This window comes from Podarcis vaucheri (genome assembly GCF_965113315.1).
Source record: "Podarcis vaucheri genome assembly, chromosome: 7".
Lineage (NCBI taxonomy): Eukaryota > Metazoa > Chordata > Lepidosauria > Squamata > Lacertidae > Podarcis > Podarcis vaucheri.
Window position 1 is genome coordinate 78,154,995 of NC_138765.1, and position 20,982 is coordinate 78,175,976.

Below are 20,982 nucleotides of genomic sequence, written 5' to 3' on the forward strand. Positions count from 1 at the left end.
CCTGTGGAAGTGAGTTCCATAGTTTAACTATGCACTGAATGAAGAAGTCCTTTCTTTTGTCTGTCCTGTGCAACAGAACTCTGTCTGCCCGCCCGCCCACCCCGCATTCCTCCCCAAATCTGCTCTAGAGAGATGGGAGAACCCCCCCCCCCCAGAACACACTTACTGGTTGTGTGGTGCGGGAAGAGGGGGGGTGTTCCATTGCTTAAGTGTAAATCCTTGTACAAACAGAAGAAGAGCCCTGCTGCATCAGGCCAACAGCTCACCTTGTTATAGAATTGTAGAGTTGGAAGGGAATCTCAGGATTATCTTGTCCAACCCCTGCAATGCAGAACTATGCAGCTGTCCCATACGGGCATCGAACCTGCAACCTTGGTATTATCAGCACCACACTCCAACCAGCACCCTATTCTCAGAGTGGCCACCTGGATGCCTGTAGGAAGCCTGCAAGCTGGAAAGGAGCCCAATAACATTCTGCCCACTTGAACTTCCCACTCTGCACTCTGCCCACTTGAAATTTCCACCTACTGGCATTTATTAATTTACTGGTTATTTTTTGCATTTTTCTTGCACCCTTTCTCACCCCTAGGATCTCAGGGGTGATGTACAAGGCTCTCCCTCATCCTCATTTAATCTCCACAACAACCCTGTGAGGGTGTTTAGGCTGAGAGGCTGTGACTGGCCCATGTTCACACCCAGTGAGCTTCATGGCTGAATGGGGATTCGAACCCTGGTCTCCCAGGTCCTAGTCCAACACTCTAACCACTGCACCACACTGCCCCTAGTCGGAAGGATAATGCCTCTAACAGCAGAAGTGCAAAATAGTCACTGTGGCTGGTAGCCCATCGCAGAATCACAGAATTCTAGAGTTGGAAGGGAACACAAGAAATGCAGGAATCTGTTGCCCAAAGTGGGGCTTACAAACACAACCCTGATTAAGAATCTCACGCTCCACCAACTGAGCTCTCCCACTTGGGTTGATAGCCTTCTCCTCCATGAATTCATCTAATTGTCTTTTAAAACAAATTAATTAGCACTACATTAAATGCAAGCCAATGGATGTACTTGTTGTGGGCATCAAATGAGGAAGGGAAGAAGCACCTTCTGTTCCTTGGGTGGCGGAGGGTGGGGAAAGAAGGTAGGATCAATCAATCAATCAATCAATCAATCAATGGCCAGCACTTTAAATTGAACCCACAAACAAACGGGTAAGGATAACCCATGCAGCTGGAACAAGGCTGGAGCAATTATGTGCTCCAGTTCTTCAGCACCTGATAAAAGTCTGGCTGCCTGGTTTTGAACTAGTTGGTGCTTTTTTTGCAGGCTGTTTTCAAAGGCGGCAGCAACCCCACATAGAGGTCAGTGCAGATATTCAGCCCGGAAGTAACTAAAGGAGGCCAGGTCTAACTTCCAGCTGAGGTGGGGGCTGGATATTGTAAACTGGTCTTTGGTAGCAGTTTGGTGTTTTTTTAACTTACAGAATATTCTCCAGAAAGAGTAAATCTGCATTAAATAGAGAGGTCAGAATACATCTGAGGATAAGAACATAGAAAGAGCTGGCTGGATCAGACCAATGCCCCATCTAGTCCAGCATCCGGTTCTCACAGGGCTAACCTGATACCCCAGTGGGAAGTCCATGAGTAAGCAGAACCCAAGGACTCCCACCCACTGTGGTTTCCAATAACTGGTATTCAGAAGCGTTGAAGGCAGAGCACAGTCATCGTAGCTAGTAGCAGTTGCTAGCCTTCTCCTCTATGAATTTGTCCAGTCCCCTTTTAAAGCCATCCAAGTTGGTGTTCATCACTGTCTCCTGTGGCAGTGAGTTCCATATGCATTGCATGCAGAAGTCCAGAATTCCCCTAACATAATGCATATTTCTGTATTAATCTGCATGATTATATGCATTTTAAGGCATGCTTTCCTCTAATTTATGCATTTTTGCACATATTTTTGGAGTTGGATAACTGCATGAAGAAGTGCATAGCTGTGTTTTGGTTTGCTTAGCGTTTCAGTACACATAAAAAACAGTTTTATCCAACTAAGTTGTACTCAAGAGTAGACTCCCTTGAAATAAATGGATCTAAGTTTGTGTCCATGAATTTCAAGGGGGTCTCCTCTGAGCAGAACAAACATGGGCTCCTGCATTTCTCCAAAATGCTTAGGGGGAATGAATGCTTCCCTGCAGGTGATGAAGTTCTTAAGGATAGAGGACCCTCTCCAATCTGCGCAGAAAGGTGTTTTCCACACCTGGTGAGCAGACAGCTCCCCCTCCTGGACAATGTCCAAAGCACATCCTTGAAAAAGCTGTTACGGGAGTGGCTTAAAGTCACACACCATACCTGGGGAAGCATGCACCCCAAGCCACAGTGAAGTCTTAAAGAAGTGTAGACCTTGGATTGTCCTTGCCAAGACACCTTCAATGAGTTGAATTGCAGGTCTAGGCATGCATCCGAAAACCTGATACCATTGCTTGCAGGCTTCTCATTGGAGCATCTGTTTGGCCACTGTGAGAACAGGATGCTAGACTAGATGGGCCACTGGACTGATCCTGCTTCATGGCTCTTCTGACTTACTAAAGATGAACAAATCTGTCATTTTCTCTCAGTTCCCCCTTTTCCCCATCTCAAATCCAGTTTGCCTCATTTCTGCATCCCTTTGAAAAAAAATTAAAAGCCTGCACACAAATACACACGTTCTTTTGCCAGCAAGTACTCTAATGCAATGTGTATTGTATGCTACTTCCCCCCTGCTAATTTACACACTTTGTGTACATTTTCCTCTGGATCCACACTTATTTTATTTTGGCCAGAGAATTTCATTGCAAACCTCAGAGAAGCATGTATTTCGAAGAAGAGCGGCACCTCAGTTTGGGAAATTGGCTCAGGAAAGGTACGCATTCAAATGTGAGCGGAATGGAAGTCTCCACCATGATGCCATCCCTACAAGCTTCTCCCCCGTTTTATCAGGCCAAAGGCCCATCGAACTCAGCATCCTGTTCTCATAATGGCCACCCAGATGCTTCAGTACGGGGCCCGCTAGCAGGATCTGAGCACAGGAGCCCTCTCCCCTCCTGCAGCTTCCATCAACTGGTATTCAGAAGCATTGCTGTCTATGGCAAATGGAGGCAGAATGCAACCGTTGCAGCTAGCAAGCATTGCCTTCCACAAATTTGCCCAATCTTCTTTCGAAGCCATCTAAATTGGTGGTCATCACCACATCTTGCGGCCATGAATTCCATAGTTTAACTATTTGGTATCAAGAGCCCTACTGGATCAGGCCAGCCACCTATCTAAGTCCAGCATCCTTAAAGTGGACAACCTCTTATGGGACGTCTGAAAGCTGGATATGAATGCAACAGAAATTTTTCCTACCTGTGATTCCCAACAACTAGTATTCAGAGGCATACTGCCTCCAACAGTGGAGGGAAAGTATCAGAGAAGTACTGTATTTTTCGCTCTATAAGACGCACCAGACCATAAAACACACCTAGTTTTTGGAGGAGGAAAGCAAGAAAAAAAATATTCTGAATCTCAGAAGCTGGAACAACAAGAGGGATCGCTACGCAGCAAAAGCAGCGATCCCTCTTGCTGTTCTGGCTTCTGGGATAGCTGCGCAGCCTGCATTCGCTCCATAAGACGCACACACATTTCCCCTTACTTTTTAGGAGGGAAAAAGTGAGTCTTGTAGAGCAAAAAATATGGTACTTACAATTTTGGCATTTATGCACCAGCTTAGACCTCACCTAACTGCCCAGGCTCCTCCCGCCCCCCGAGGAGCACTCCAGCTATGCAGATGTATAAAACTAATCTGCTGATGGATTTCCTGACTTGTTTTATGAAAGCAATTTTATTCTTGATTTCATGCTGTTCACTGCCACGATGTTCTTTTTCTTAACTTTGGCAGTTCAGAATTTCCCCCCGAACGCATCAATAAATAAATGCATTGAATAAATGAGCCCATCAAGGAGTGCAAGATTATTATTATCCAAATTGCAGATTGGGGGAGGGGGGGTAAAGAGAGGGAGAATGGCTTGACTACGCAGAGGCAAGATTCAGACTCTGCAAAGCTTAAGACCAAGCTATCTGAAGGACCGTATTCTCCAAGAACCACCTGGCCAGGCTCTGATATCACTGGGGGAGGCCCTTCTCTCGATCCTGCCACCTTCACAGGCACGCTTAGTGGGGATGCAGAATAGGGCCTTTTCGGTGGCTGCTCCCAGACAACTTCTAGAGAAGATAGACTGGCTCCTTCCTTGCTGTCCTTCCACTGGCAGGTTATATTCCTGCAGGCTTTTGGGAACTGACTGGTTTTTTAAAATAGCGTTGTGCTGTTTTTACAATCTATATTTTAAAACAGATGTGTTTTTTATATTGTTTTAATTGTTTCAGAGTTCAATTACTTTTTAACTTATTGTTTTTTCTGTTTTTAGCTTTCTTATTTTACTTGAGTTGTTTTAATTTGTGTAAGCTGCCTTGAATTCCAGTGTGGGGAAAAGGCGGGATATAATTATAATAATTCATGATTTCATGCTATACTCTGCTGTAATCATTTTTTAATTAGCTTTGGCCGCAGATAATTTTTTTTGCAAATACAGTGGCCCCAGAACTTACGCTCAATTTACGTACACGATGGCAACCTTATGTGGGAGGGAGGAATGAATAAGTAAGTAAATGGAGAGCGGGAGAAGCCCATTGTCCCCTGCTCTCTATTTAATTTATTTTTTCCTTACCTGTGCACCCAGCTCTGGGAAAGTTGCAAGAGGGTCCTGGGAACTTACAAAGTCCTTGTGTGTCCTTCTTGGAGGCCAGTATGCAAACCTTCACCTCTCAGGACAGCGGTTCCTAACTTTGCAAAATTTTGCCTTTGCGTACGGAGCCCCAGAACAGAACCCTCAAGTATGTGGCAGGCCAACCATAAACAGACTAATGAAATTAGCTCATCAGCGAATTCAATATTGTTATTCTCCATGCTACAGATTGTGTTGGGGAGCAAGTAGTGAGAGCCAATGGTGGTGCAGAGAATGGCTTGGCTAAAGAGACAGAAAACAATCAAACCTGGAACTTCCCAGTTCACAGATCAGTGTTTTAACCATTGTGCTACGACTCCAACAAAAGGCCAGGTAAACAGGCAGTGATAGCAAGGTTAAGCAGCGGCAGAGCCAGGATGTTCTGAGGTTCAGCCAAGGCTGCCCCCTCCAAGGGCGTGGTCACTGGCGGATGCCCAATGATTCTGACCCCTGCCGCCAGCCCTATTCGGAGGAACCACAGGAGTCCCCGGAACTCAGTCCGTAAACCAGTGGGGTTAAGGACAAATTATTTGCTCAGCGAACTTCCTGGTCTCCCACATCATGTGCTGCACGAGGATGTGTGTTTTGCAAACCAAAGCCAGCTCGCTGCCCATGGAAACCTCCACGGTTGCATCATTTTATTCCGGCCCTTGATTTCCGCAAAAACTCTGATCACACTGGGCTCCCAGCCAAGCCCTCGAAATAGAAAAAAGGGAGAAGCAAGGGGAGATTAGCTTGCCAGTAATTGTAAAACTGTACAAACACCACAGGAGTCTTTCGGATATTCATACACCATCAGCCGACCTTCAATACAGTTACCCCTTTCCCTTTCGCACAGAGTTGAGAAGCCAGCAGGCCCCCAGGCATGAAAAACGGTTGCAGTTGACACATATTGGATTTTGCTCTTTTTAAAAAATAAATAGAAAGCATCCACTCAAAATAGTTATGTTTCAGGAATGCAGATGAAAGGTGCTGTGAACATAGCAGCAATTGGCAACTGCAACATTTTCTCCTCTTTACAAATAGCCTGTGAAGTAGCTCTCTCTTTATGCCCATTTTACAAAGCAGGGCAACTGAGGCTGGGGAATGACATTGGCTGTGCACTCACAACATGCATTTACACAGTATGCACCCACCCACCCAAGGAATTCTGGGAGCTGTAGTTTAAGAGTGCTAGGCGCTGTTGATCTGCGGGGGTTAACTACAACCCCCAGAATTCATTGGAGGAAGCTCATGTGCTTTAATTGTATGATGTGTACCTTGTCTGTAGTAAAGGGCTGTCCCATGGGAGATGGTGCAAGTTGGTGGCCATCGCTGTCTCCTGCACAAGGGAGTTCCACAGTTTAACGATGCACTTTCTTTTGCTTTCCCCTTGCAAAACAGAGAAAGTTGAGGCTTGTGGACTTGCCTAGAGCTGCCCAGTGGCCTCCTTGTGATGGAGCTGAGGTTTCGGCTCAGGAGACAGAGTTCCAGCTCACACTTTGAATCACAATGTCCACACACACACACACACATAGTGCTGGTAGAAGCCTCCTCTCACTGCTCTGGACCAATTTTAGCCTATAGTCCAGGAGCAGGCAACCTAAGGCCCAGGGGCCAGATGTGGCCCAATCGCCTTCTCAATCCGACCCGTGGACAGTCTGGGAATCAGTGTGTTTTTACATGAGTAGAATGCTTCCTTTTATTTAAAATGTATCTCTGGGTTATTTGTGGGGCCTGCCTGGCGTTTTTACATGAGTAGAATGTGCGCTTTTGTTTAAAATGCATCTCTGGGTTATTTGTGGGGCATAGGAATTCGTTCATCCCCCCCCAAAAAAAAAATATAGTCTGGTCCACCACATGGTCTGAGGGACAGTGGACCAGCCAATGGCTGAGAAAGCTTGCTGACCCCTGCTATAGTCATTCGGGTTGCAGAGGCTGCCTGGGTGAATGGAGACACTGCCCCACTAATCTATGTGTGCCTTTTTATTTACAAGCAGTCTAGGGGGTGGTCCAGGCCCTAGCTGTCCACTTCCTCCTCCTCAGTTTCAGTGTTGCCCCTTGTAGAACTCATCATGGAGGCAAAACTAGAATCAGCTGGCTCAGCCTGTCATTGCCTCTGGCGCCACCTACTGTTAGGCTCCCTGCCTTGCACCCTACCAACCCACTGCTGCTTTCAAGCCTCGAATGATCTCACCATGTTTTCTATCCTCTATCACCTTTATCAATACACACACACATATGTGCACCAGGTGGTTTTCTCTTCTTTCGGCAGGCTGTACTGCCAAACATTACAGCGCAGACTTGGCACATCAGAACAGTCTCAGGAGAGGACGCTTGAGCATCCTCCTTGGCAAACCCAAGGTGCGTTTAGATGCCAACAGGAGGCTCTCATGTCCAAAGCCCACATCAGAGGCTGGTAAGTCAGGGTTATCACTAGGTGGGGCAGGGGGAAGGAGAAAGGGGTTGGCTCCCCATTAAGGGCATTCCAGAACCTTCTCTCCTCCACATTACTGGTGCAGTAGGTAGAGTGCCAGAACCAGACCAAGGAGGACCAGGGTTCAAATCCCCACTTGGCCACGAAGCTCAGGCCAGTCAAGGTACAAGTTGTTAGTCCCTCATAAATTTATTTCAGCCTCTTTTCACCTTCAAGGTTGTTCAAGCAAGCTGCCACAATCTCGTAGCAGGGAGTTCCACAAGTGCGAGGAAGCACCACCTGAACCTGCCACCCACTGAATGAAGCCGATCGTCTTGCATGACGAGAGAGGGGACATGGGCACATGGAAATTCCATTCAGTTATTGCAGAATGTCCTGCTTGCTTTTCCCACTCCATACAACATGCCAAATCATCAGCCCTCGCAACTGTGTAGCCGTTGGCTGAAGAAGGGCATCGGAATGCTATTGCTCCATCACGCAGCCTCATGCAGTTTCGCAAAGTGGGTGGGTGGAGGCAGAATTTGCCAGGGCATCTGGGAATAGAGCTAAAAACCATTAAGCTCTTCGCAGAGGTGGGTTGGCTGGTGAAACGCCACAGGCAGGGCCAGCTAAATAGTCAGCCTTTTTTAGCTAGGCTTTTTTGTTTTTTAATTGTTAGTCTTTTTAAAGTGTCACAAGACTCTTTGGCAGGGTTTCTCCCCTTCCAAAGAATTAGCACAGACATCGTTCTAGAAATGAAATAGCCAAAGTCTGCAACTATACTTGATAATCAGATGATGCTAATATTCTTTACTTGGAATTTGCTATTTTAACCCGCATGCAACTGTACTTATTCTACGTGCCTGTTTCATAGTTTTGCTTCTCATCTTTTATTTTTTGTCTTTCGTTGTGACCGTTCTCTCTGCATTATAAAATGAAATAAAAAAATATTTACCAAAATATTTTGGTAAAAGAAAGTGAAATAACTGTGAAAATGAACACCATCTACGCACAGACTCTGGGCTGTATTCCTACCTCCAAAAAAATTCACATGGCGGCCCCCACTCCCAAAATCTTAAATAGTCAGCATCTCCCCCCCTTGTATACATCATCTCCCAATCACCCCACTCCTATAGTTACTCTGGATTCTGCAGAGATGCAGTCAGCTGGAAGAAACTGGGGGGGGGGGAGAAACAGGATTTAAAAGCACTTTAAAGCACCGCACCAATGCCTGCAGCACGAACAGGAGAAAGCTTTGGAGCAGCGGTAATGGGCAACCTCCAACAGAAAGAGGTTTTGGTTTGCTGTTATCTGGGGGTGTTGACAGCAGCGTGTGTGGGGGGGGGTAGAATTCCAGGTGTTTAAACACCTGGACTGCAACACCAGCACTTAAATAATGTGATTTTCTCCCCACCTCAGCCCGACGTATTCTGTTTCGTAAAAAGACGGCTTACTCATGAAAATGCTTGTGCCTCTGAATTTCTTTAAATTAGTTGTTTGCTGCAACAGACTTGGCATGGACCAGTTTAGCTGCAAGATTACCTTACCATAATACCCATTCTGCATTTGTAAGAAGTTGGTCTTTTAGTGTGGCAGCACTCACAGCACTCCCTGCCTATGAAATCAGGTAGACAGACACCTTCACTGTATTCCTTTTTGTGCCATCTGAATCTTATTTTTTAAATGTTTTAAACAGTAGTTTTAAACTCTTTTATTACTGACAGGTTTTTTTTTTTTTGTAAACTCCTTTGAGATTGCTCAGTAATCCACTTCTTGTCCCTTTCTTTTCTGATATAGTTTGGAAACACTTCCTCCAGTTGCAAGAGCAATGCTTGGAGCAACTTATTTTTTAAAATAATAATAATCAAATCAAATATCCTTTATTAGGCATAGCAAACCACACATTATCAAACAGACACAGTATAAAAATTATGCAAAATACAAGCTCAACATAACAAGGTTTGTCCCAGTCAGATCTTTAACTCCAGAGAAAATCAATTTGCATAAATAATACAATACAACCACTAAATCTCTTTATAACGGCCCAGCCTTTCTACATGGACAGTACTCAAAAATTCGGCCACTATTAAAGGAATTAGATCATTACTGTCCGAAAGCAGGTTCTGAACCGTTGGTAGTGTAGAAGGCAGCCTATTTAGTTGTAAGGCCTCTAATAATTGTATTCTGGCATAAATGCCAAAATCACAAGAAAAGAAAATATGCTCCATAGTATCAGGTTCCTGTTTACTACACTTGCAGAGACTCTCTGATTCTGGGAGAGCCAGCGGCGTAGCGTGAGTTGTCAGCACCCGGGGCAAGGCAAGTAATCTGCGCCCCCTAACCCGGGGCAAGGCAAGTAATTTGCGCGCCCCCCCTAACCCCTAACCTGCCGATCTGAGGTGAGTTGCCGCTGGCGCTGCCGCCCAAACCACGCCGCTTGCCCGGAGGAGGAGGGGGGCAGAGAGGCGAGGAAAATGCAACATGGCCCAGCAACTGCAGCAGCAGCAGCGGAGGCGGGGCTGTGAAGAGGGGCTGCCTGGCGCGTCCTCCGTGGCCCTGACGCGCGGGGCTGAGAGCCGCTGCCTGCCGGACGCCTTCAGCCCGGGCGCGCACACAGCTCGCCGGTTCCACGAGACATGGGGCTCTGCTACAGCCTGCGCCGGAGGCTCTTCGGAGACTCCGGAGGCAGCGAGCGCGCCCCCCAGATGTTGCGCCCGGTGCGGACGGCACCCCTGGCACCCCCCACGCTACGCCACTGGGGAGAGCTAAATATCTTCCTCTCACTATAATCGAGGGAAACATATTAAATCTGGCTAACATAAACATCCTGCACAATTCATGATTCTTAAGATTTGTCATGTGACAAACCTTTTTGAAATAATAATAATGAAGTTGCACAACAGAGGTGGGGAACTGGATCCAGAGCCCTATTATGCCCCCTTCTACCTGCAGCCCAGGTTTGACAGGTGCCTGATTAAGCCCACAGGCTAGAAGTTGTCAGCCTCTGATCTACAACAACAACAACAACATTACAGGGGGTGGACTAGATGACCCTCCAGTTTCCTTCCAACTCTATATTAGGGCTGGGCGATAACTGGTTTTCAATATCATGATATATCACCAGCTAAAAAATCACAATACATCAATATATCACCATATCTGAAATAAGGAACTACACAGAGGCAAACAGGACAATGACCTGGAAACTGCTACTACTTAAGGGTCTAAAACTGATAAATGAATTTTCTTCACATAGGCCGACTTTCCGGGCTGCTGAGGAGGCCTGCTAAGGCCGCTGCATGTCCTGTGCACCCCCTTCGGGACCCAATCCCCCTCTGAAAAGCCTCTGCTGCCCCCAAAAGTGGAGCGAGCGGGACAATGGCAGCGCTGCCACCCTGTTTTACCCGCGCGTGGCACAAGGAGCAGCTCAGCATCACCCTGGGTGCTTGGCAGGCCGGCCGGCCTCCCCTTTGGCCCAGTCTCCCCTGCATGAAGATGAAAAGACAGGAAAAAAATTAAAAGGAACAACAATCAAGACATAAAATTTCTCCTTCAGGGTTCCCCCAACTGCCAAACATTTATGTAATGGGGAGCAGAATCGGGAGCAAGGCGGATCTAGAAAAAATGTCTCTACACAGACCCAACCCCGCTTCAAAACCAGCCTGTACTCCACAGGCTCCACCAGCACCTCCAAGACGAGAAAGCATACCCAGAAGGGCATATGTGCCAATCGTTACGTCAGAGGAAATATTAGAGATACGAGGGGGAGGAAATCGACATCATGTTTGAACTGATAAATGATATTATCAATCATCTCATGGTCACTTTAAGCAGCAGGCATGCCAAAATGCATCCAAATGAGACTTTTGGTTTGGAGCTTGGCTACCAAATGGTGGTATTCAGGCCAATCCAAAGTACAGCGATGAGTCATAGTGAATACAAATATTCTGGGACTGCCAGACTACCAGCAGGCCTGCTAGGCGGCAGAAGCAAAGGCAGCCTGCGAGGCCTTGTCATGGTGGCAGCAGTACTGGTGGCCTGCAAGGTCTTGCAGTTGCGGCAGGAAACGGTGGCAGAAGCAGAGGTGGCCTGAAGGCTTTGCTGAAGGAGGCTGCTGCAACTTCTGTCACCACTTCCCACTACCATCAGGAGGACTTGCTGGCCGCTGCCACTTATTGTCACCATGGTGAGGCCTCGCAAAGCCCATTGCTTGTGTTGCCACGAGGCCTTGCAGGCTACCACTGCTATTGCTGCCATTTCCTGTCGCCACCAAAAGGCCTCGCAGGATGCGGCTACTGCTGTCGCCTCCTGTCATTGCTGCAAGTTGCTGCAGGCCTCTGCTGAGAGGCCTCACAGGCTGCTGTCGCTAATGCCACCACCTCCCAGCACTGCCGCGAGTCCTCGCAAGCCACTGCCACTACTGCTGTCACTCTCTATCACCGCCACAAGACTTCATAGTCTGCCATTACTGCCGCCACATCCCATCGCCAATGCAAAGGCTTGCAGAGTGCCATTGCTGCCATCACTCTGTGTCACCTCTGGGAAGCCTCACAGGCTGCCACAGCTACTGCCGCCATCTCCTGCCACCGCCACGATGCCTTGCAGGCCGCCACCACTGCCTGTCACTGCCTCGAGGCCTTGCAGGCTGCCGCCACTACTGTCACCACTTTCTGTCACCGTTACAACTGCCACTGTTATGTATTAAGATTAGTTGCAATTCTCACTCAGGGCCACCAGTATGCAAATGAAGGATTGAAAACTGTCGCTCACTGATTGGTTAGCTAGTTGTGAGTTGTTACTGTTACAAGTTACTTAGTATTATATAAAGCAACCAGCTAGGCTGCAGTCTGATTCCAGGAGCAGTTCTAACTGCTGTAATAAAGAGCTGTGAATCCAACAGAGCTGTGTCCTTCGTCCATCATTTTCACTATTCAACACTGGCGACGAAGATGGGATTGGATGAAACAAGACACAGCCAGAGCTGAACTGCTGAGCTGAACACTCAAGAACTGAAATATTGCTGAGGCTAGCGTCCATCCCTCACCATTCAACCAGCACCGAGAAAACATGGCATCGCTACTGCCTCTATCCCTGTATTCGCCAGAAACCGAGTCCTGGCAGTCTTATATCGCTCGGTTCGAATGCTACCTTGAGGCAAGTGATTTCACCGATTTGACGGACAATCGGAAGAGAAGTTTTCAAGACGGCTAGGGCTCTTGCGGTGTAGGCTGCAGCTTGGGATACACTGACGGAGAAACTCAAGGGACACTACGCACCCAAGGTGTCCAGAATTGCTGCCCGTCACGTGTTCCATCATCAAATCCAAACTGAGGGGGAGACAACCAGTGAATTCTTATCGGCCCTCAGGAAAGCTGCATACCACTGTGAATTCTGGGACTTGGACGATGCCCTGATGAATCGAATCGTGTGCGGTGTGAGGGACGAGAAACTACAGTGCCATTTCCTTGCCAAGTCCAATCTCACTCTCAAACAGGCCATCAAAGAAGCTCAAGCCGCAGAGGCAGCGAAACAGTCAACAGCGGAGATCTGCAAGGCCAACAGCTCAACAATTTCAAAGAAGCCAACCTCGGTCCACCATGGAGAGATCAGCGAATCTGAGGGCTGCTCAGATGAAGAGGATGATGTTTGCCGCATCAAGCAGGAACGTGGAAAGGTCAAACGGCGAACGATGGACCAATCAGACTGCGGGTTGCAGTGGCAACCACCCTCGGTCCAAATGCAGTTTCAAGGACGCCACCTGTTGGCGTTGTTCGCATAAGGGTCATATTGCGAGGGTTTGCAGCTCGTCTACTCCAGCAGATATGCTACCGACACCGGGAAACAAGAAGGCAAGATATGCTAACAAGGACTGCCACACCCTCACCAACTGCCGTTGCTAGGCTGAGCTGACAGTTGGGGAAGTGACCTTCAAGGACTTTTTGGGACCGCTGAAGTTAGTCGTGGTCGATGAAAATCGGCCCAGCCTGCTGGGACTGGACTGGTTTGCGTCCCTGGGGTTGGAAGTTACAGGCATCCACAGCGTTTTGCAGTCAGAAATTGACACCATCATCACAGAGTTTTTGGAAGTGTTCGATGGAACCTTGGTACAGTATGTGGGGTTGCCCATATCCTTTAACCTCGCTCCGCTAATCACACACATCAGAGTCAAGCCTCAACGCGTACCATTTGCATTCAAGCCTAAGGTGGATGAACAACTAGACAAGCTGATCGCACAGGGGGTCCTGGAACCCGTAGGCAAAGCTAAATGGGAGACTCCCATCGTGACGTCCATCAAGCCTGAGGGATCCGTGCGCATCTGTGCTGACTATAAGTGCACGATAGACAAGGAGCTCCAACAGCACGCGTACCCTGTCCCTGTCGTCCAACACTTACTATACTCACTAGGAGAGGGCAAGGTTTTTGCGAAACTCAACCTTGCTCAGGCATACCAGCAGCTGCCGGTAGATGACACCACTGCCAAGGCACAGATGATCAACACGTACCATGGGACTTTCCGTTGTTGTCGGCTGCAGTTTGGAGTCGGCGTGGCACCAGGAATTTTCCATAGCTTAATGGAGCGGCTCCTACAGGGTCTGCCTGGCGTCGTACCTTACTTCGATGACGTGCTCATTTCAGCGGAAACAACACAACAGCTTTTGGATCAGCTGCGGGCTGTCCTGACAAGGTTCCAAGAAGCAGGTCTCAAAGAGGGGAAAATGCCAGATCACTGTACCACAAGTCGAGTTCCTGCGATACCTGGTTGACAGCTCCGGTATTCACCCCACAGAAGCAGAGATCAAAGCTATACAACAGGCTCCCAAACCACAAAACAAGAATGACTTGCAGGCCTTTTTAAGTCTATTGAACTTCTATAACATGTTCCTGCCACACAAAGTGACCATCGCTGAGCCCCTCCATCGACTGCTGGACAAAAAGGCGTTGTGGTCATGGGGCCCCAAGGAAGTCGCTACCTTTGTGGCTGTAAAGACACTATTAACGTCAGACTCCCTCCTTGTCTAGTACAACGAGGAGCGTCCTCTCATCCTAGTCTGTGATGCTTCACCTTTCGGTGTTGGGGCCGTTCTCAGCCATGTTTTCCCTGATGGCAGAGAGGCTCCCATCGCATACTTTTCGAAAACCTTGTTGTCAGCAGAAAGGAACTATAGTCAGCTTGACAAGGAGGCACTGGCACTCGTGGCAGGAGTTAAGCGTTTTCACGAATACCTCTATGGCAGAGTTTTCAACCTCATCACAGACTACAAACCTCTTCTGGGTATTCTGACTGGTGACCGCCCAACCCCTCCAATTTTATTGCCACGAATGCTACGCTGGACTGTTTTCCTCGTGGCTTATAACTATCGGTTCCTATACCGACCAGGCAAGTTGTCAGGGCACGCCGATGCACTTAGCCGCTGGCCTTTGCTGACGCTGGGTGAAGATCCGGCGCCTTCGTCAGCGGTACTCCTGACTGAGGAACTGCCTGCATTTCCTCTGTCAGCAGCTGACGTCGCTCTCCATTCTTCCAAGGATCACACCATCAGCCGCGTTCTCAACTGGGTGTGGAGAGGGTGGTCAACTGATCCGGAGTTCCAGCCTTTCACTCAACAGCAGCACGAGCTCTCAGCTCACCGTGCGTGTCTCCTATGGGGAGACCAGGTCATCATTCCAACCAAGCTTCGTCAGCGAGTCCTTCATGCGCTCCACGTCGGGCACCCAGGAATTGTGCGCATGAAGGCATTGGCACGCAGTTTTGTTTGGTGGCTGGGCATGGGCAAGGCCATTGCATCCTGGGTTGAATTGCACCAGGCATGCCAGGAGTCAAGTACTGATCCACCTGTGCATCGTGGGAACTCATGGGAGACCCCCCCAAGGCACCATGGTCAAGGGTGCATATCGATTTAGCAGGGCCTTTCCATGGATACACTTTTATGGTGGTAGTGGACGCGTATTCGAATGGAGGTGGTTTTAATGTCCTCCACCACCTCAGAAGCCATTACCTGAGTGCTGCAGAGGCTTTTTGCCACACATGGGTTGCCAGACATTCTCGTATCGGACAATGGAGCCCAATTCACGGCAAGTACATTTGAGCGCTACCTCCTTGGCCGGGGCATCCGCCACGCTCTGACAGCCTCATTTCATCCAGCCAGCAACAGTCGGGCAGAGTGAATGGTTTGCTTGGCTAAAGAAGCTTTGGCACGTATGGGATAGGGTAGCTGAGTACCTGTTTGTACAACACATCACCCTGTGCACAACAACAGGCTGGAGCTTGGCCGAACTTTTGATGGGCTGCCGTCTGTAATCTACTCTTGACCGACTGCACCCAGATTTTGGAGTGAAAGATTCCCCAGGCTGCGCTAGCGCGCCACGTGTCTTCATTCCAGGAGAGAAGGTATTTGCCCGGAATTATGCGGGGGAGGTTCCCTGGGTGCCGGCTGTGGTGGTTGGGGTTACAGGGCCAAAGTCATATCAGGTGGCTTTGGACTGTGGACAGATATGGCACCAGAACATTGACCAACTGCGCCGCCGGGCTGGGGATTGGGACACGGGGACAGTGCCTCCAGCGTACACTGATTGTGCCACCACTGCAAGGCCTTGCAGGTTGTCACCGCTACTGCCGAAACATATGACAGTCATGGCAAGCTGTTTCTGCCACTGCTGCTTCTACCTCCTAGGAAGTTTGCTGGCAGTCTCAGATTATTTGTATTCACTATCACTCATTGACGTACTTTAGATTGTCCTGAATACCACCATTTGGTAGCCAAACCCAAACCCAAAAGTTCTGTTGGGATGCATTTTGCCTTGCCTGGTGATGAAACTGAGTGTTTGATTATTGATAATATTGTCATTTATTTGTTTTAGACCCCTAAATAGTAGCAGTTGCCAGGACATTGTCCTGTTCACCTCTGTATAGTTCCATCCTTATTTCAGACATTGTGGTAGATTGCAATGTTTAGCTGGTGATACTGTGAGATTTAGCTGGCGATAACATTGCAGTGTTTAGCTGGTGGGTTATCATGATGTTGAAAACCAGATATCGCCTAGCCGTTACACACACTGTGATTCGCAATGTGAACTTCAAACTGGTTTTGGACGCTATATCGCCCAGCCCTACTGGCAGCAGCTCTCCACGGATACAGTCTTTCCTAACCTTGCCTGGAGACACTGGATTGAACCTGGGGCTTCTGCATGCAAGGAAGATGCTCTAAAGCTAAGCTGTGGTCCTTCCCAAGCCAAACGGCTCACAATTAGTCAAGAAGGCTCCCTCTTTGTTGCACCTACTGCCCTCCTTTGCCGACCAGATGCCCACGCCTTGCAGAGATGGGCTGGGAGGGGGAGAGCGAATGATTTACAAAAATGCACGTTTGCTGCAGTGCTGGGTAGCGGAGCCAGGGGAACGTGCCACACGTTGAGTTATGAAGGGGAGAGAATCAATAAACTCAGAAATAAATGAAGTGGCCGAGCAAGGCAATGGTGGTATGACGGGCAATCCCTCTCTAAGTGGGCAGGGGGGGGCAGGGGGGAGATTGATTCATGAGCCGAGAAGTTTATTGCAAGGGATGCCGCGGAACCGCAGAAAAAAAATGAAGGGAGTTCTGCTCTCTCCAGGATTAAGGGAGCAGTGGATTCCTCAGGAGGTCTCCAGCGTCAGCACTGCTCAGTGCAAAAACCCATTGAGATGAATGGGCATGGCTGGCAGAGGTCCATCCATTTCAAGAGGCCTGCTCTGAATGCGACTGAGGCCATGTCCATTGAAAGCACTGGGGTGCTGCTTTACGCAGTCACTGCTTCCCCCAAGGAATCCTGGGAGCTGTAGTTTGTTAAGATTGCCGAGAGTTGTAGGGGAACCCCTAGTCCCTTGACAGAGCTGCAGTTCCCAGAGTTTCCTGGGAAGGAGGGACTGACTGCTAAACCAGCTCTGGGAGGGGAATGTAGGGAGACAGGAACCTCATGGGGAAAACTCCCCACCTGCAATTCTGACTCTGTATAAGGCAGCTTTCTCTGTTCCTGTATCTTAAGCGAATGGCTGTAGCTCAGTGGCAGAGCATCTGCTCTGCATGCAGAAGGCCCCAAGTTCAATCCCTGGCTTCTCCAGGGCAGGCTGGGAAAAGACTGTCTGAAATCCTGGAGACATGGAGGGCAAAATCTCAGGCCCAGGCCAGGGTTTAAATGTGGCCCTCCTGGCTTCTCTATCTGGCCCTCATAGCTCTCCCCAGGCCCTTATTCACATCTCAGATGTTTTTGCCCTCATCTCAGGTGTTTCACACACCTTGCTCCGCCCACTTTTCCCTCTGGCCCTGCCCACCACTGGCACATGGCCCTCAAAGGATTGCCCAGAGGCTAGAAAAGCTCAACCTCTGAGGTAGGCAATCCTGAAAGGCAGCTTTCAATGCATGTGATCAGGCCAGAAAAGAGAGGCAATGATTTGGAAAACGGCAGGGAAATGATTCCATTTGCCAGCAATAGGAGAGTGGGAGGATGCAGGCAAATGAGCTTGCCACCATTTCTATTTTTTTAAAAAATAAAATTGCTGCCCAGGCTGCGTTAGCTAGTCATACATACATTCTCTGTAACTGTACGCAGCACAGGTACCGTAATTTGGTTTCTATTGCACTGGAATGAAAGTCACAGTTGCTGAAGCACATCCCTGTACAACCTTCCTCCATGCATTTGTATTCCTAGAAAGCCAAAGGAACAGGGAACGGACTGTAGTTCAGTGGGAGAGCACCTGCTCTGCATACAGAAGGCCCCAGGATCAATCCTTGAGCATCTCTAATTAAAAAGGTTACAGCGCAGGTAATGGGGAAGATTCTTTGAGTATCTGTTCGCATTTCTGCTTGCTCTGCATCCAGTGCACTCCCACTGCTGCTACTTTTGGAAGCTGCATGTACTCAAGGCAATCCATATCACAGAATCATAGACCACGAGGGACCCTGAAGGTCATCCAGTCCAACCCCCTGCAATGCAAGAATCTCAACTCAAGCATCCATGACAGATGGCCACCCAACCTCTGCTTAAAAACCTTCAGTGAAGGAGAGTCCAGCACCATCCAAGGGACCCATTGACTCAATTTGTATCAATCCATATCAATCCTGTTTGTTTGTTTGTTTGTTTGTTTGTTTACTTGTTTCTTATACACCACTAGACTGTAAAAAAAAGCCTGAAACTGTTCTTAACCTGAAGCACCACTTTAGCTAATGGGGCCTCCCGCTGCCGCCGCACCGCTACTGCGCGATTTCTGTTCTCATCCTGAAGCAAAGTTCTTAACCCGAGGTACTATATCTGGGTTAGCGGAGTCTGTAACCTGAAGTGTATGTAACCCGAGGTACCACTGTAGAAGCAGTTGAGGGGATGCATATGTGGTAAGGCGTTTATTTACAAAATACTGGTGCATTTTTTAATTAAAAAAAAACAACCCAGAGCTAGTGTGGTGTAACGGTTAGAGTGTTGAATTAGAACCTGGGAGACCAGGGTCCGAATCCCCACTCAGCCATGAAACTCACTGGGTGACTTTGGGCCAGTCACTGCCTCTCAGCCTAACCTGCCTCACAGAGTTGTTGTGGGAATTAAACGAGGAAAGGGAGAGCCATTTACTTCACCTTGAGCTCACCTGGAGAAAAAGGTGGGATTATAAATGCAATTTAAAAAAATAAATTAAAAGTTGACTAGAAAGCTGGATGTGGAGTAAGTGGTAATGTGAACATATTCCAACAGCTGTTGCACATGCACAAATGAGTAGGCCTGCTCAGATGACAGCTTCAGGAATAGGAATTCCCAGAGAAAGGTGGCCGGGGGTGGGGAACCAAAAAGTTCATGCGCGTCAGGTTAAGCCATCCCCATCCCCTGTGTGATGTGAAGAACACTGTGCAAAATGACCTTGCTGTGTTTTAAGCTGGAAATGCAAACATACCCTAGGACTCTAGAGAGCTGCTGCCAGTCAGAGCAGACATTACTGAGCTCGATGGACAAGCAGTGTGACCTGGTCTAAAGCAGCTCCTAATGCAAAATGGCCAAAATACACACACACACACATGCTCCTATGTACATAAAAAACGTAAGGCTTTCATTGCACAGCCCCCAACTGAAGGATTTGTATGAAGTCAGAAAGCAGGCCCCACTGGAGGATTTGTCATAGCAATCCTGGACTGGGTGGGACAAGGGAGCAAAAGAGAGGGCAGGTTCCACAACATGGCATGGGAGTGGGTGAACGTAGGGAGAATGGCATGATGGAGGTGGGTGAGTGCAGCAAGCAGGGGTGCAGCCTCTGCATTGATCAAGGGATAAAAACACACCTAAAAGAATTTGGAAGAGAAAGTTTACATCACCTATGCCAGTGCCACAAGGACACAGGAAACCTGTCTTATACCAAGTCAGACCATTGGTCCGTGTATGCCAGTATTGTCTACACTGACCGGCAGCTGTTCTCTGGAGTTTTAGGCAGTGGTATTTATCCCAGCCCTACCTGGAGATGCTGTGGGTTGAATCTAGGACTTTCTGCTCTGCCATCAACACACAATCCTTCTTTAGTATTCTCTGTATTTTGGGAGAAATCACTCCAGCTTCACTTTGACAACAATTTCCTCTGGTGCCTGAATCTGCTGCCTTCTTAATTACAGGTTCCTTGTTCTGAAAGCAATCAGGCGGGGGTGGGCTTTGGTAATATGGCGCCCAGAACAATGCATCGAGGTAAATATAAGTGGTATTATTATTATTATTATTATTGCTATTTGCCCCCTCAGCTCAGCGCCCTGTGGAGGGGAACAACCCACACTACCCTAAACCCAGCGCTGCAGTCGGGTCAGTGGAAAGTGGAAATTGGAAAATGGAAAGTGGCTGAACTTTCAAGGGTCACTGGAGAATGTCTCCCCTCCCTCAAATATAACTGAATTAACAAAAACTAAAATGAATTAGTTTCCAAGCATGCATTAATCTGTGCAGAAGGGGCACAAGGAAAGAGGAAGAGAAGTTAGAGCAGGCACGAAACTTTGAATTTCTCAGCAATGACCTGCCACCCAGAACCTGTTGTGGCTAAACATAAGAAAGAGTCCAGCTGCATCAAGCCATGGGTCCATCTCACCCAGCCTGCTGCTCCCTACTTGATAGAGCATGAGACTCTTAACATCAGGGTCATGGGTTCAAGCCCCATGTTGGGCAAAAGATTCCTGCATTGCAGGGGTTGGACTAGATGACCCTCACAGCCCCTTCCAACTCCACAATTCTAGGATTCTATGAGAATCCTGACTGTGGCCAATCAGATGGTTCCAGGAAGTCCAAAGGCAGGGTTTTATAAACCTCAATCAACCCCTGCTAAGTTATCTGCCCCCAACTAAAAACAACAAAACAAAACAGAGCAGCCTTTCCAGTTAAAATAACCCTGGGGGATAATCCTGGCTTATTTATGTGATTCAACAGCTGAGCAGAATTAAACTCAGGAATCTGTAATGAGAGCCATTACAATGAGAGCCGGCATGGTGTAGTGGTTAGAGTGTCCGACAAGTACCTGGGAGACACAAGTTCGAATCCCCACGGACATGAAGCTCACTGGGTGACCTTGGGCCAGTCACTGCCTCTCAGCCTTGCCTACCTCACAGGGTAGTTGTGGGAATTAAATGAGGAGTGGAAAACAATGGATGCCACTTTGAGCTCCTTGGAGGTAAAGGTGAGATAAAAATGCAATTATTACTACTATTAATAATAATAATAATAATAATAATAATAATAATAATAGATACATTCCCAAGTGATGCCACACTATCCAAATTTTATAAACCACAATTACATTCCCCTTAGTTCTCCTACCCTG

The 20,982-nt window shown here is 48.1% G+C and overlaps 1 long non-coding RNA gene across 1 annotated transcript; it reads right to left on the reverse strand.

Moving 5' to 3' along the window:
- Window positions 1–9,045: 9,045 nt before the first annotated feature.
- Window positions 9,046–13,086, reverse strand: LOC309536547. Its single transcript, XR_014221606.1, has 3 exons — window positions 12,768–13,086; window positions 9,938–12,563; window positions 9,046–9,453 (listed from the first exon to the last, which is right to left on the reverse strand). It is a non-coding gene; the product is annotated as an uncharacterized lncRNA (long non-coding RNA).
- Between the last annotated feature and the right edge of the window lie 7,896 nt (window positions 13,087–20,982).